Source organism: Lissotriton vulgaris, chromosome 9, assembly GCF_964263255.1.
Source record: "Lissotriton vulgaris chromosome 9, aLisVul1.2, whole genome shotgun sequence".
Lineage (NCBI taxonomy): Eukaryota > Metazoa > Chordata > Amphibia > Caudata > Salamandridae > Lissotriton > Lissotriton vulgaris.
The window spans coordinates 48,313,172-48,331,258 of NC_141697.1; positions in this window are offsets into that span (position 1 = coordinate 48,313,172).

Genomic DNA, 18,087 nt, shown 5'->3' on the forward strand with positions numbered 1-18,087 from the left:
TCCTGTTGGTGGATCATCTTCTTTGTAGAAGTGAAACATTTTTGTTACTGGATTTGCTTCACGGAAGACTATCCATGAATAGAATACCTCTGTCTGGTGATATTCATGTGCCTCTATCACAAAAACTACCCTACCACCTCTTGCTGATAGGCCATTTCTTATAGGTTTTTTTGGGATGGCTTTCCTTAAATTTTCTGGAATGCTTATAGCATCCTCGTCGGCTTCATTAAAGCCTGTTATGTCAAAAGCTGCAATGACTGGATCGACCGCAGCTCCACCGCCCTCAGTATTATTATCGAGGGACATTTTGTTGACTGAAAGTTTGCAGAGCAAGTTTCAAGGAAACAAAGATAAGGTGCACAATATTTTGGAACACTGTATCCTTCAACGTTGAACAAACCAAAAACTAATATATAGTATGTTTGTCCTACTCAGCTATAGTGGACATTTTATCCTTTTACCCTCTCCAGACGTCTATTGGAGTATTTACGGCAAAATGGGTCTCTGAGAAAAGCACAACTGAGTTACTTTAGTATCTAGCATTAAAGTAGTGCCTTAACAAACGTTGGGCGCCATGTAGTGTAGTTCCTATATTCCCAATAGGCTCTGCGCATTGGAATAATATATCCTATAGATTTCACGTAGCACTTAGGTAAACTAGGTCTCTATCGAATATACTAAACGTAATTGTGAGTGCCAGCTAGCTCAGAGGTCGCTAGAAACGTTCACGAATTCACAAGAAGGGATTCGTTTCTGACAACCGCATAAACATAACAACTTTGTTTCCCTAAGACTGGAATAACTATCTTCATAGTCGTAGAAACAATAGATAAGTAGTACATGTGCATGCTTCATTTCTACAGAGTTGCAGAGAAATAGTGAGACAGGCGTTTTCAATAAAAGATTTTTTGAACAATCTTCTTTCTCATGCAAAAGAAGTGAACTGCTACAATTGTTAAGCAGACAACAAAGTATAATGCGTACAGCGAGAATAGTATTATAAAATAATACTGTAAGAGCATTGTATGGTTTCTAAGCCATATAAAAATACATACATAAATACACAGGCTAAAATACTCAACTGGTGCTTCTAAAATACGCCTACCCCAATGTACCTAACCTAAGTCTATTACAAGGGAAGAAGTAAGTATTGTCTTTTGATAGGTTTAATTTTGCCAAGAATCTACAAAAGGTTTCTCTAGGTTCTAATCAACTCCATACCTTAGAATGAAGGAGGTCTGGTATCTCTGTCTCGAGACTCGATTTCCCAACACCCCACAAGGGGAGTCAGAAACACTGGAGCTGGATTTCTCAGCGGAGATGGGCAGCTTCCTGATCAGTGCATCAGCTGGAGATTCGGCTTCCTTCGGCACTTGCTGTAGCGAGCTGCGTCAGGCAAGTAGGCCGTCAAACTGCTCCAAACCACTGTAGTTTGCAATAGCAAGTGAAGGTATATGTATACCTTGAAGGTGCTTAGGAATGCCATAGTTGACGTAAAGTCAGGCATATGAACGTCATGAATGAACCCCTGGGGAATATTTATTCATTGTAAAACTTACTGAGTTTTGGAGAAATCAATATTCAAGGAAGGGAAAGTCCCTAACAGCTTAAGCTGGTTTTCCAAGAAATCATTGTGACGTTTGGTGAATGGATGGAAGAGCCATGCCTGTATTTGAGTAGCATGGGCTATGCCTAAAGAAGGCCTTGATTTATATGCCTCTACAAGGGCAACATGAATTGTACCTATATAAGGGCATGAATCGGGAAATCCATCCATTTGGAATCTAAAATGGTACACAACACCACACCAGCAGACAAAGCCTAGACCTCCTACACCAGCGGACACAGCCTAGACCTCCCACACCAGCGGACACAACCTGGACCTCCCACACCAGCAGACACAACCTGGACCTCCCACATCAGCAGACACAACCAGGACCTCCTACACCAGCAGACACAACCTTGAACTCCTACACCAGCCAATGTAACCTTGACCTCCCACACCAGTGGATGCAACCTAGACCTCGCACACCAGCAGACACAACCTGGATTTCCCACACAAGCAGACACAGCCTAGACCTCCTACACCAGCAGACACAACCTGGACCTCCCACACGAGCAGACACAACCTGGACCTCCCACACCAGTGGACACAACCTGGACCTCCCACATCAGCAGACACAACCTTGATCTCCCACACCAGCGGACACAACCAGAGTGGGCCCCGTGAACGTTGAGGGCCCACAGTCCCATGGGACCTGCAGGGGTCTCCTTTATACCCCTGTCAGCTCTCGCCAGATACCCAGCTTCCCTTTGCCAGCCAAAGCCCTTGAGAATACCATTGTCAGACTACTCGTCGCCCACCTCGTCACACACTGTACCTCAGATACTTTCAGTTACTGTCCACCTAGGTGAGGTACAAGTACCACCCTGCAGGCTCCTACAGAGTAATTAAACACAATTCATCATGCTCTGATTGGCCAAACCATTTTCAAGTGATTTGCCTGCATTTTCTCTGGTGACTGGACACACCATGTTAAATTCAATATTTCCTTAAATTTCCTTTTCAAAAATGACAAACTCGCCTATAGGGTGCCACAAAGATCGGAGTTGGTTTATCATTTACGGAGCCTTTTTGTCCCAGATAAACACATTTTACAAAAACGCATTTTAGATAAACACTGTTACTAAATAGCTTTTTCTTTTTTAAACCTCGTTTTATTAACAGTTTTAGGTAAGTGACAAGCTTTTACACAATGGTCTCATCTTAACAATTTAATGCAGTACTGTTGGAAAGTGGGTTATGGTGGGGGCAAAGGCAGGTCTACCACTGGCAATAAGACCACTAACACATGATAGAACTCAGCATAGGTCTTAGAAAATGATTCCTCTGCTCAACCCCGTGGTAGCTTGGCTGCGAGCAGGCAGGCTTAACTTCAAAGACAGGTATGTAAAGCATTTAAAAACACCATTTCAGTAAATAATATTTTTATCTTTAAAATGACACCAAAATTAAAAAAATCCAAAGTAGGGAACCGGAGATATGAATTTTCAAAGATATAGCAAAATATAGCACTTATTTTATTTTAAGGTTTTATAGAGCGGGAACATGACCCGTGAGGGTATCAGAGCGCTTTACAGATTCTCAGAAGTAATACAAGGTCAAGGCAGGTCATAAAAAAAAACACATGAGATTAGTACATCGAGAGCATACAGAGTCAAGGGATCGTAGGTAGGCGGGATATCATACAGGTACTGTACATTGAGGGATAGGATAAGCTATACAGCAGGACAAAAATATTACACTAATCACAAGAGTAATGTACAAGGTCGCAGGATAAGGCAATAGTCTCACAGGTGGCTGTGGGAACGAGTTTAGCCAAGGAATTTACCCATGAGGAAGGACTTAACCTCTTTTTTGAACCGTGCTAAGGAGGGGATTTTTCTGATGTCGGGAGGGAGGGAGTTCCATATTCTTGGTGCAGTCCCGGCAAAAGCCCGATTGTAGGTTTTTGTTTTCCTAAAGCATGCAGGCCAGAGTAGGAGGGCCTTGACCGATCGTGAGTTTCTGTTTCCTCCGGATAACACAGGCTTCTGTGCAAGATACGCAGGGGAGTTAGAGTGTAGGGCCTTGTGCGTGATGCATGCCAGCTTGAGGTGAATCCTAGCCTCAAAGGGGAGCCAGCTTAATGCTTTCAAGTGAGGAGTGATGTGATCTAATTTTTTTGAGCCTGTAAGTAGTCTGGCGGCTGCGTTGAGTGCCAGGGTGCCAGCGAGATCTTGGGTAAGCAAGAGAGGGTGGAGCAACCATATTCCAGTCGAGAGATGACTAATGATTGAACTGCGAGTTTTAGGTCAGGAGCGTCTAGAAAGGGTTTCAATTTCCATAGGTAGCTCAGGTGGAATCTGGCAGATTTCGCCATTGCGTTGATGTGGTCTTGCATATTTAGGTTATTATCCAAGGTAATTCCCAGAGATTTGGTTGAATTCACAATGGTCGGGGAACAGTTTAAGGCTGTGATAGCTTTAATCCAAGTCTGGATCTCAGTGTAGCTCTTGGGCGGGGAGGTTAGAAGGAACTCAGTTTTCTTAGCATTGAGTTTGAGTTGATTGACGGAGAGCCATCTGACGGTCAGCTTCAGGGCCTCATTCAGGGTGAGGATCTCTGCAAGAGATGAGATTTTTATGTGGATCTGAGTGTCATCAGTGTACATATGGAAGGAGATATTTGCAGTGCGCAGGACTTCGGCAAAGGGCTCAAAATAGAGATTGAAAAGGGTGGGGGACAATGTTGATCCCTGAGGGACTCCCACCGTGACCACGGTGGGAGCGGATAGTTCGTCATTGATTAGGAATCTCTGAGTTCGGTTTTGGAGGTAGGAACTAAACCAGTCGAGGACTGTGCCCTCTAATCCCATTCTAAATTTGAGGAGTTCGAGTAGCATCTCATGGTTGACCGTGTCAAAGGCCGATGATAGATCAAGAAGGATCAGGAGACATGTTTTGTCTTGGTCAAGGGCTTGAAGAGCGTCATCAACGATGTGGAGCATGGTGGTTTCGGTGCTGTGCCCCGGTTGGAAGCCAGATTGGCAGTCATCGAGTAGATGGAAGTTATTGATGTGGTGACTTAGCTGTATTTGTACACACTTTTCCAGCACTTTAGCCAAGAGCGGAATGTTGGAAATTGGTCTAAAGTTGTCTGGGGAGGCTGGGTCCAGCGACGGCTTTTTCAGAAAGGGTAGGACTTGGCCTGCTTTCAGCGAGGGCGGTATTGATCCCTGTCGTAGGGAGGCGCTGATTATTGCAGTCCAGCTAGGAATGATGGATTTGGCAACGGTCGCGAGACAGTTTGAAGGTAGCGGGTCATTGAAGTGGTTGTTGGGGTTCAGGGAGGAAAGGATTTTCGTGACAGCGACTTCATCATAGGGTGCAAATTCAGACCAGTGCGCTAAATTCTTCGGTAAGGACCATGGCGGCAAAGGGGGAGGAGGCGGAGTGTCAAAGTTCGGAGGGGGGAGGGAGGCGGCCTTGAGTTCAGTATCTAAGGTTTTGATTTTGTTTGCGAAAAATGAGGAGAAATCCTTAGCAGAGATGAGAGACTTGGGGGTTTCTTTCGCTGTTTTGGACAGTTTGTTCGATTGTAGTTTGACCATCTCAAAGAGTTTGCGAGGTCTGTTCTGGGCATTTCCTAGTTCCGCTCTGAAGAATTCTTTTTTTGAATTGAGGATGTTCTTTTTGTAGGTATTTCTGGCTTGGCGAAGAAGTTTTAGGTGATCTGCTGAGGGGTGCTGTCTCCAGATTCTTTCATATTGCCGGAGGGATCTTCTCTCGTCATTGAGGGAACCAGTGAACCATGGACTTCTATCTCTGACTTGAGTCTTTTTAGTTTTAAAGGGGCTAGGCCATCCAAGATGCTTGACATTGTAGCAGAGTAGTGATCATTCAGGTCACTGACCGAGGTGATGTGGGGTGGGGGGGGTAGGTCAGTTTTGCAGCAGATCTCAAGTTTGTTGATGTCTAGGTTTTTGGTGTCTCTGACCCAGCGTTTTGGGAGTACCTGCTGTGGCATCCTTGTCTTGCGGGTGCTAGGTAGCAGAAAGGCGATGGCATGGTGGTCAGACCAGTCGCAGGGGTCAATCGATGTGAGCTTGACGGTGGTCTCTTCTGTTCCCTCCCCGCTCCCGCCTCCCAGCTGCTCCGCCCACCCGCGCACTTGGCCTTTAATGGCGACCGTGCGAACGCGCAGCGGTCACGCGCAGCGGGCACGCCGATTGTGCGCCGAAGGCGCGCCAAAGGTAAGCCCGTCTGCGCCCGTCCGCGACCGGATCGCGACCAGCGCCAGGACCCCTGGCCCCCGAAGACCCCGACCGACCCGCCTGACGTACTCTGCCGCCTCCCTCACCGCACTCAACACCGGCCGACTCCCAGAATGCCATCAAGCCACTCCACGACGTACCCACGGACCTTTCAGCTGCCACGCCTGCAAGTTCTCCTGCATCCGGACCAGCCTTGCACCAGCACCCGCCAAGTCGAACACCAGCAGCACCCACCTCAAGTGCATCCTGCTCAACACCCGCTCCGTCCACAGACACGCCATCGAACTCTGGAACCTTCTAGACGCCACAGCCCCTGACGTTGCCTTCCTCACGGAGACCTGGATGAACGCCTCTTCAGCTCCCGACATCGCCATCGCTATCCCAGAGGGCTACAAGATCGTCCGGAGGGACCGAAACGCCAACCAGATGGGAGGAGGCATCGCCATCATCCACAGGAACACCATCCGTCTCACGACCAGCACCGACAACACCCTGACCACCGCCGAACACCTGCATTTCCAGATCCACACCAACCCGAACACCACCCTCAGAGGCACCCTGATCTACCGACCCCCTGGACCACGCACACAATTCAGCGAGGACATCGCCGACTTCGTCAGCCCGCATGCCCTCCCCTCCGCTGACTACATCCTCCTGGGAGACCTCAACTTCCATCTGGAGAACAACAACGACCGCAACACCAGCACCCTGCTCGACAACCTCGCCAACCTTGGACTCAAGCAACTGGTGTCCACCCCCACCCACCTCGCCGGACACACACTCGACGCAGTCTTCTCTTCCAGCACAGACATCGACTTCAGCCACGCCACAGAGCTTCAATGGACGGACCACAGCTGCGTCCACTTCACCTTCAAAAGAACGACGACCCACCACCACCAGCAACAGGCTGCCCGCAGAAGCTGGAACAAGATCACAGCAGACCAGCTCGCCACCTCCCTGAGCCAGCACCCTCCTGCCAGCTCAGCGAACCCCAGCCAGGCCGCCGACAACCTCACGAAGTGGATCAGCAACTGCGCGGACGAACTCGCCCCACTGAAGACCCCGCCTAGCAGACCCGGCAGCAAGAAGGCCCCATGGTTCACCGACGAACTCAAGAGCTCCAAGAAGAACTGCCGAGCCCTCGGGAAAGTCTGGAGAAGGGAACCGACACCAGACAACAGGACCTCCTTCAAACTTGCCACCCGGAAACACCACCAGCTGATCCGCGCCGCCAAGAAAACAGCATTCAAGGACCGGTTGGACAACAACGCACACAACTGCAAGGAACTCTTCAACATTGTGAAAGAGCTTTCCAACCCCAGCGCAGGAAACAACGACATCACCCCATCGCAAGACCTCTGCAACTCCCTCGCCTCATACTTCCACAACAAGATCGCGGACATACACAACAGCTTCAACAACCAACCAACGCACACCATGACCGAACAACCACCCCCCACCACCACCCTCCACGCCTGGACCCCGATCAGCACCGAAGACACCATCCGCACGATGAACTCCATCCACTCCGGATCACCGACCGACCCCTGCCCTCACCACGTCTTCAACAAGGCCGACGCTGTCATCGCACCCCACTTGCGAGACATCATCAACACATCCTTCGACACCACCATCTTCCCTGAGAGCTGGAAACACGCCGAACTCAGCGCTCTACTCAAGAAACCAACAGCGGACCCCACCGACCTCAAGAACTACCGCCCCATCTCGCTCCTCCCGTTTCCAGCCAAAGTCATCGAGAAGACCGTCAACAAGCAGATGGCCGCCTTCCTCGAGACGAACGGATCCCTCGACCCCTCACAGTCCGGCTTCCGAGCCAATCACAGCACCGAGACCGCCCTCATCGCCGCCACCGATGACATCCGAGCCCTGATGGACAATGGAGAAACAGCGGCCCTCATCCTCCTAGACCTCTCCGCGGCATTCGACACGGTCTGCCACCGCACCCTAGTACGGCGCCTCAGCAACATCGGAATCCAGGACAAGGCGCTGGAATGGATCATCTCCTTCCTCGACGGAAGAACACAGAGAGTCCGCCTACCACCGTACAAGTCAGAAGCCTCCGAAGTCATCTGCGGCGTCCCTCAAGGATCATCTCTGAGCCCCACCCTCTTCAACGTCTACATGAGCCCCCTCGCGGCCATCGTACGCAAACACAACCTCAGCATAATCTCCTACGCCGACGACACCCAGCTGATCCTCTCCCTGACCAACGACCCCGCCGCCGCCAGAGCCAACCTGCACGAAGGGATGAAAGAGGTGGCCGAGTGGATGACGACCAGCCGCCTGAAACTGAACTCGGACAAGACGGAGGTCCTCATCCTGGGCTCCTCGCCCTCCGCCTGGGACGACTCCTGGTGGCCTCCCGCCCTGGGCACCGCACCCAAACCGACAGACCACGCACCCAACCTGGGCTTCATCCTGGACTCCTCCCTCTCCATGACCAGGCAAGTCAACAACGTCTCCTCGGCGTGCTTCAACATCCTACACATGCTACGGAAGATCTTCTGGTGGATCCCCACCGAGACCAGGAAGACCGTCACCCAGGCCCTCGTCACCAGCCGACTGGACTACGGCAACGCCCTCTACGCCGGTACCACCGCCAAGCTCCAGAAGAGACTCCAGCGGATCCAGAACGCCTCAGCCAGACTCATCCTCGACATCCCACGAACCAGCCACATCTCCGGACATCTGAGAGACCTTCACTGGCTCCCCGTCAACAAAAGAATCACCTTCCGCCTCCTCACCCACGCACACAAAGCCCTACACAGGCAAAAGAGAAAGTGAAGTGCAGCGTCAGGAAAGCTCAGCAGCGCAATGTGCACGATACCAGGCAGTTCAGGGCAGGAGTCAGCGAGGGCAGGAGGGAGCGACCGTTCTCAACGAGGTCGAGGTGGTCACAGCGCTATGGTGGACAGGGGTGAGCTTACACACAAAGTGGGAGGGAGGATCAGATGGGAGACGGGTGCGTGGTGGAGGGGGCGTTCTCAGGGCAGAACAACAACAACAGAGCAAATGGCGGCTATAAGGCGATTTCTGACCGGGTTGGAGGAAGGAGCAGAGGTTTTAGCCAAAAACGATGAGAAATGGTGAACAAATGCAGGTTTAAGCAAAAGGATTAATATGCAATCAATAAATGCAGGCACAGTTGAGCACAAGCAGGCAGGCACGTTCGAGCGCTTAACGAGGGCAGCAGCGCTATGCAGGCAAAAGAGAAAGTGAAGTGCAGTGTCACTGCAGAACGACAGTTGATTAAGAGGCCCGTCAGAGCAGGGAGAGGAATGGTGGCGGGGGTCGGGACGGACAGGGGCACTGGAACAAGGTTGCTTCTGAGCACCCTTCTATTACTGGGGGGGCTGATCTGTGTGGGTCGATAGCTACCATGTGAATGGGGTGTGCGTCACTCACGTCACTCACGTCAGGTAGACAAGGAGAAGTAGGGGCTGTATTATGGTCCAGAGGAAAATCCTGGATTTCCTTTTCAGTGAAATCTAGTGGATTTTTTGTGGTGAGGGAGAGGTTGTAGGAGAGGGCAAGGTCAAAGGTTTCCTCCTCAGATAGGCAGCTAGTGTGCTTGTGAGGGCGAAGATGCCTTGAGGTTGTCGGTAGTGGGTGTTTGGGGAGCTCTGGGATTGGAAAGGAGGCCAGCAGAGGCATGAGGTTTGCGCAGGAGAGTTTGGCGAAGTGGAGGAGGTTTGTAAGATCAAGGATGGAGGAATGGAGGTTCTGAATTTATTTGGAAGCTCTGGAGTGCAAGGAGTGGATGTCTGCGGAGGGGGGTGTTGGAGGGTATGGGTGGACTGTACTAGAAGTCGTGGAAGAGGTGGATTGAGTGTTAGCAGTGCTGGCATGACCTGCTACAGCAGGAGTCACTGAGGGGGGCACCATTTTGTGATACCTGCTTGCGAAAGACCAGGCCAAAGTCCAAGTTTCAGGTCATGTGCGATGGAGCCCTGAGCAGCTACAGCTTGCGGCAGATCCCAGTCTCAGTTTCTACCTTCAGACTTAGAAACTTTTCTGGAGCTTTTCTCACCGAGGTCCCTTGATGCTCCAAACCAGTCCGGATTCAGTGAGGGTTCGTCGGATTGCCTTCCAACAACCTCCTGGGTAACTTCCCTGGAGTGGACGTAGAAATGTTTTCCTTTAGCGCTATAGCGGGGCAACCCAGGAATCCAGGCTGACCCGCGATGGAAGGCAGATGGCTTGGCATTCGCGGTTGCTACCGGTCACCTTTTCTATAAGCGGACTTAGAATCTTTTCTGGAGCTTTTTCTCACGGGGTCTCTCGATGCTCTTCATGTAGCCGGATCCGGTGAGGGTTCGCCGGCTTCAGATTTCTTCTACTCCCAGTCAATCTCGGGAAGTGATACCTATGGAGCTTTTAGCGGGACAAATCTGTATAGCTTGGCCGGCTCACGGGAGAAGGTAAGCGGCCTGGTTGGCCAATTTGTGTTAGTCCCTCTATGGAGCTTTTTTCAAAGCTGCTCCAAAGTTCTCCAAACTTCTTTAACTTTTTCCTGAAGCTCCTCAAGGGGTCCCAAAGTGTCTCAAACTCACTCCAAGTGTCTGGAAGCTCCAAGATGGTCCTTGAAAGTTGAGGACTTCAGTTCCCACAATCCACTTGGACAAAACCCTTACAAAATCCACTGGTGTTCTCCAGGTTGAGGATCTTAGGTGGTGATGTTCCAGATGTGCTCTTTTAACCTGTAGCTTTCAGGGAGTCCACTCTCTAGTTCTTTTTCAGCAAGATAATCCACAGGGTTGTAGTTTCAGATGGTGCAGTCTTCAGAGGTCAGGCCTTAGAAATCTTTGCACAGCAAAACTTCTCAACAGGGCACTTCTTGCTTCAGTAAGTTTCAAGCAGCAGATCTGGAGGGCTCTGCCCCTCTCAGATACTTATTCCAAGTTCTCTGCGTCAAGCAGGAAGTCACTGCTGACCAATGGAGCAGGCCACCTCCCCCAAAAATATGACCACATCTTGCAGAGTGTGGCATTATTTTGTCCCAGAGTGTACCAGATCCTCCAAATTCATAATGGCGGCTTTTCCAGCAGAGAGTCAAGAGCTGGGTAAACACACCCCCTAGGATGGTTTATGTCCATAGACTCTCCCCCTACCATCTTCACATACCTTCCCTAATCCTAGGTATGGTTGTGGTCAAAAGTGTGGAGTGGAAACTGACACTGTGGCCATTTCTCTGCCTTTGAAGACCATGTTTTTTTTATTTTTGGTTTACAACTCCTCCTCCTGCTCTGGCATTCCTTTGTAGCAGCACACTGCCCTCCCAGCAGAGCTGGTTAACCCCGGGGCTCTTTATCACCTCTTCAAGGCAGCCTGGCTAATCCACTTAACTCTGACTAATATGGGCAGACCACTGGAAGGCTTAATTTGGACTTATGATCGTGTATCAAGAGGGAGAGAGAGGACCAGATAGCCAGTCCGTATCCCCGGTTATATGAAGTTTAATCAAAAAGGGACTAGCTGTTTTTTAGGGGGGGGGTATGCCAAGATTAGTATTACAATCTAAGTGACTCAATCTTGTTTTGTCAAGGGGGTTGTGGCACCTGATGGGTGCCCTTATAAAGCCCTCACCCACCAACCTAGTTGGTGGCATGCTTCATCATCGGGCCCACCCAGTGACACCTAACGTGTCCCGGGTGTGCTACGACGCCTGGTTACAGCGGAGCAGGTATGTCACTGTGTGTGCGGTGAAGGGTGAAAAAGTTTGTGAATTTAAAACGGCTTGGCGGAGGTCCCAGTACCCGGAGGGTGAAGGAACTTTAATACCTGGGCCTCCGTCAGCGGTTAAAAATAATAATAAGGCAGAGGGACGTTAGAGGCGAGTTACGACCTCTCACGTCCTTTAGTGAGTCAACATGTTTCAGCCAGTGCCTTATGAATATGCTGGCTTTCTGTATAAATATCTGACCCCCCACCCCTGGGACATCGAGGGGAGACCCTCCGGGTTCCTAATATGCCAAAACATTGTAGGTTATCCATTTTTAAGTGTACCAAACCCGAAAGTCGAGTTTGGGCACAGTTTACTTTTTAAAAGCAGTCCTGGCACCCAGGGCTCCTTTTAAACTGACCCCAGGATTCAGCAGTGCACACAAGCAAGTGCAAAAAGAGCTACTGGACTCTAAACTGCCATGCCCTAGGGTACTAGGGACTTTTAGGTAGTTTCAATCCCCCTGCCCTAATATATATAGGGGTGGGCAAAATTTGTGTAGTCGCACTACGCAAAGCTCCGCGAAATGGTAAAAAATCTCCGCGAGCATGCAAAATTTCCACGAACATGCGGAATTGCTTGTTCTGCGTGTTAGCGATGCTTTGTTCCTGTTCATGAATGCTGTTTGCATGCTCCGGGAAAAATATCTTGCGAACACGCATTTTGAAAGCACGAACAAGCAAAAAATTCTGCAAAGCCGCGGATCATGGAATTTTGGCCAATTACGCGTTCTCCGCGGAACGCAAAATTACCCTGATTCCGCAAATTCCACGAACGGAATTTACCACCCAGGCCTAATTATACACTAGGGGCTTATAGGGTAGGTCATGCCAATCACAGGGGTACCCCACCATACCATTGTGTACCCTAGTGTATGTAAGTGTTTTAACTGTATTCTAATGTGTCTCTTTCGGCATAGCACTGGCCCTGGGCCTGGTTAAACAGAGCCCAGGGTCAGTCAGAGTAAGTTACCACCAGTACCATTCAGAAAAAAGTTGCGGGTGTCCAGGGCACAGGATGACTTTGCAACAATTACCATGGTGCTAGTGCATTTCATAGTCCGTCCCACATTCTTCACATTTACTATTTGTACTTGTATATCCTGTGCCTCCGTTGGTTTATTGGCACATGGATCTATAACATTTCTCAAAATCATGGAAACGCCTAGGGGGTGATTAGCCAGTGTTACCTTGCTAGTGTTGTTTAGGTACAATTCCCCCACCAGGTCTCTGGGGGGTTATGTATCAAATATGCTTTTAGGGATCCCCCAACTGTCATTGGGTCTGGAGGTCTCAGGTAGGAGTTATGAATATGTGGCTAGCTGCTCTTGGCAAATAAACTAGGTCCAGCAGCCATGCTTTAAACTTGGGAGCCCTCCCACGCCCCCATCGACATGCCACCCTTCTTTTAGCCATTAAAAGCCCCAGCGAGACAAAGCGCCTTATGGGTGTTTCTATGTTCTCTGTATACCCCAACAATGTTATGAGGGGGATTTGCTTTCCCACCATTTTGACAGAGCTTCTTCGACCTCCTCCCAATATTCAACTTTGGGGCAACATTCCCATGCTAGGTGGATGAAGACAGCTCCCTCCACCCCGCATCTTTCACAGTTATCTGCTGGCCTTAAGTGGTATCGGTGCATCCTTGGTGGGGTGTAGTATGTCCTATGCAGAAACTTCAAGTTAATAATTCATGATCAGTGGCTGGACGTGATTTTTCAGTCTGCAGACAGCAGTACAGCCACTGTGTGTCCTCAAGTGGTGGGCTCAAATCTGTCTCACACCCCCTCCTGGAGCCACCCGGTATCTCAGTTTGAGTTAGAAGGGTGCTATGATAGAGCCTTGACAGTGTATGTGAGGAGCTAGTGGCCTGAAGCATATTGTGTAGTGGGGGCAGGGTGGGGGACTCCTCCGGGAATTCTGGTGTGGCTGTTTTAATGTCATGCCATGATTGAACCTACAGGAATAGCTCCATAGGAGTGGCGGTAATGTCTCCAAAGAATTTCTCCCTGGGGCGAAATCTCCTCTCTGTGTACATGTTCCCCCACATGTGTATGGTAAGGCGGTTAAGCATCCGATGGCATGCCGCCTCGTGAATCACTGGGAACGTAGGATGGTGGGCAATTCGCAGGGATGGCGAATAGATCATGGGTGCATGTAGTCGCTTTGCTATACCCTTCCAGGCCGCATTTGTACATGCAACAGTGGAATCCCTCTCCCCCATCCCCCCAGGGTCAACATAGAGAAATCCTGTTATCTGTGTTGGTGCCGTGTACCCCTGTTCCACTGCAAGGTGGAGCATAAAGGGTGGTGGATGAAACCAGTATATTGTGTAGTGCTCTTGAGATCATAAGTATTATAATTCCGGATCTGGAGCTTTAAATCCCCCTTGGAGAAGGGCATTATGAGGATGTCCCAATGGAGCTTGGCTGTCCCCCCCCCTAGGCTAGTCTGATTAGCTGCGTTCTAATGTTTTTGAAAAACGAGCATCCGGGGGAGTAAGGGATATTGATGAATAGATACAGTACCTTAGGGACCATTATAGAGTGGGCCCCGTTTATCAGGAGTTTTGCCAATGGTCATATATATACAAAGATCGGTAGTGGTGTTTCCAAAGATTTGGAAAAGAACCGCACATACACTAATATTAGTGAAAAGAGGAACAGTACTGGACAGTCAATAGGATCTTTCTCAATATCAAAGACGGAGTGCTACATGGACCAATATCCCCCACTACCAGGAAGGAACACAACTTGTCAAGCCAAAGGATAAACAAATGAATAAGTGTGAGCGGGAAATCCGTTACGCTCGCGGATTTTGCGGATTTTTGGGAAATCCGCAATCTGCGAATTTTGCGGATTTCCCGCAAAATCGGCAAAAAAAAAATCCGCGAACGTAACGGGTTCAAAAGTTGAACCCCCACTCATGCAACTATTTTACAACGGCGCCAGCAAGCTGCGAGCGCCGTTGTAAAATAGTTACAAAGTTAGCTTGCACAGGAACCACTAGATAAAACGAAGCAGGTGCTGCTTTATTTTATCTAAGTGCTTCCTGTGCAAGCTAACTTTGTAACTATTTTACAACGGCGCTGGCAGCTTGCTGGCGCCATTGTAAAATAGTTGCATGGCTGGGCACAGCACAGGTCTGCAGCTCACTCAAGGGACCCCTGCGCCCTTCGGGGCGATTGCATAGTAACACACACATGGTCGCTCGAACTAGTTGATGCTCAAATTCAGTGACTCATTCATTAGCCCAAAAACAATCGTGAGCGTCGTCGAGGAAATCTACCGTGGAAAATCAGCTGTGATGCTGGATAGGCTTTGCATCCTTGACTTTCACGAGCGCAATACCTGTGCTGTTCCTCACTCAAGGGACCCCTGCGCCCTTCGGGGCGATTGCATAGTAACACACACATGGTCACTCGAACTAGTTGATGCTCAAATTCAGTGACTCATTCATTAGCCCAAAAACAATCGTGAGCGTCGTCGAGGAAATCTACCGTGGAAAATCAGCTGTGATGCTGGATAGGCTTTGCATCCTTGATTTTCACGAGCGCAATACCCGTGCTGTTCCTGTGACCAGGTCAGAGCTTCTTTCTCTTCATCTGCTGAACTGATCTTTCTCTGACCTTTTATTTACACAAGAGGCACATACCCTACTAGGCACATTGTGTTCGCACGGGTTTCTGCAAGTTCGCACGCGTTTTGTACAATTTCGCAATTTGCGAAATTGTACAAAACCCTCGCGAACTTGCAGAAACCCGTGCGAACATAAATAAAAAAAATCCGCAAATTCGCGGGAATTCGCGGATTTTGCGGATTGCGAGTTCGCAAATCCGCAAAATTCGCGAACGCGAGATTCGCAAAATTCGCCCATACTTACAAATGAACAAATAGCCAAAAATGGTCAGGAGAGCACAATCCTGCAATGTAAGTATGTACAGACTAATGCAGTGTAAAGTCTAGACAACAGCAAATCCAAGTAAAGTCAGCCAGTTCTCATAAGGTACAGGACAAATTGATGAATAAAGGTCATATTTTGTATCATCTTTTCCTTTATTGATTCTTAAAAGTGATTTTCCAATTGATAAAACGACAGCCGACACGTGTTTCGTCCGTACTATGAATTAGTACAAGGACTTTTCAAGGCTAATGAAATAGACTATTACGGCACGTGTATTGTCAAATCACGTAGAAGACACAGTAAACTTGAAGCTCCAGATAAACCACAGTCCAAGTTGCCCGATTGGGTAGATCGAAAATGTACAGCTGGATGAGTATCAAGTGGGGTTTCTCACCATTGGTTCTAATATGTAAATAATATGGACTTATTTGATGAAACCCACGTAAATAACACCACAATAAATGGCTGGTGAGACCAATCAAACTGGGCTCATTGGTTAGTTAAGTATTTTCCACAATCGGGCAAGAAGAAAATAAATAGAGCAAAGTAAACTACCGCACATGTCCTGGTCAAATCATTTCAAAAAAGTAGCGGTAGCCCAATCCTAGGTCACAATATAACTTTAAGGTGTATTGTACACCAACGTACTAGAAGGTTTGGCAGGCTTTAGGAGGGAAATGATTAGGGCTTCTCGCATGGTAAGTGGGAGAGTGCCCAGCTGCAGCGCCTCTCCGTACAGCCTTTTAAGAAATGGAACGAGTATGTCAATGTAAATTTTATAAAATTCAGCCACAAGGCCATCTGGGCCTGGGGCTTTCCCAGATCTTAACTACATTATGGCTACTCTAATTTCGTCTTCCTCGAAGTCGGCCGAAAGGAGCTCACGCTGTGCATCCCTCAGCCATCCGAGTTCTACAGCTTCAATATAAGTGTCAATGTCCGGGTGGTGAGTCTACGTGTCATGTAGAGCGAGGAGTACTATGACCAAAAGGTTTGTAGCTTTTTCCCCTTTGCATCTTTAATCTCTAGGATATAGTTTAAAAAACGGGGAGTACGTGTCATTTCTGCCAGTGCCTTCTCTGGGCGTTTTCCTCCATACCTCCATACCTCCTGGCCCTATGCTATCTGCCCCAAAATAGACTTTCCCTTTCAGCAGTGTTTTGATATTCAGTGAGTATGTCTCTGATCTGAGCTTGTATCTCTCCCTCGTGAGTGGCAGACAGCCTAGCATCGAACCCTCGGAGGTCTCCCTCCGACGCACGCCGTATGTCTCTCAGAATGCCCCCTGCCTTCGCAATGCACAGACCTCGTGTGGTCACCTTCGGTGCCTCCCAAAGCACTGCCATGTAGGAACGGAGTCAACGTCCCATTTGAAGCAGTCCTCTAGCTCTTGCCATTGTGTTTCCCTGAAGGGGACATCCATTAATGAGTTCCCTCATCCACCAGGCATCCAGGAGTTGTCTTTCGTTTATGATCTGCTGCAGTTGACGGGGTAGCTTGGAGTAGTGGTGAGGTTGGGGATGGGATTGGTCCATGGCAGGGTCAATGATGAAATTAATGTCCCCTGCCCAAATAATGGGAATGGAGCCAATAACCCCAGAGGTTAGTGAGAAAGGCCTCAGCCTCATTGTTGGGGTTATAGCAGATTACCAGCATGACCGAATGAGATTCCAGTCTACCCCACTCTATACTGTAGGGGCCCTGAGGATCGTTCAGGGATCCTTCTGCGACGTATGGGAAGTTTTTACATATTACAATGGCGGGTTCCTCTTGAGTAGGAGGGGCATGAGGAGGAGTACCTATGGGACACCCAGCGCATCGCGAAAGCGGGTGTGACAGCGGGAGAAGTATGTGTTTCCTGTAGCAATGACCACGTGTATATCATGTATATCTAATTATGCTACGATATGACGCAGCTTCAGTGGACCTCACAGCACTTGGACGTTCCATGTATGAAGTTGAGTACTGTGTGTCGAGTGTCACCTACCATGTGGGGCCAGTCTGTATGTGCATAGTGGGACATGACTTCCAATGTGGTGCCTGCAAGCCCACAATGGGTGGTCACATTCACCTTTTGTCTTGTGGAAAGCCTTTAAATTGCGAAAACTTTTCACCGTTTCCCCCTCCTCCTACATCGACTTCCCCAACTTGTGGAAGAAATTATGTTCCTCCCCTCCTGTGTCCTGCAAGAGCCTGAACCTTCGCCGCATTGAACAAAACACCAAGTGGTCTAAAACATCCATAATCAGGTTCAACAGATAGTGTGAGGTCACATGTAGTCAGAGTTAAAGCAAGAAACGGGGGTGTTGAAGTAAGGGGTGTAGGATCAGGGAACATGAGAGGAAAAAGGGAGCACATTGAAAGGGAAAAGTAAATCAAAGGAAACAGTGTAGTAGATATAGCCATATTACACAAGAGGGTTCTCCTGTCAGGGTGTCGTCAAGGACGAAGCAGTTTCTACCCCACTGAACGGGGTGTCCAGAACTTTGGCATGGAGCCCAAGCTGAGTTGTAACTATCACTTGGTACTGTCTGATAGTTCCTTATTGCCTTGGTATCATGCTTCTTCGCCCACCCGCTGAAGCGCGCCGTGGAACTAATATCTATCCAAGTAGGATATGGCACTT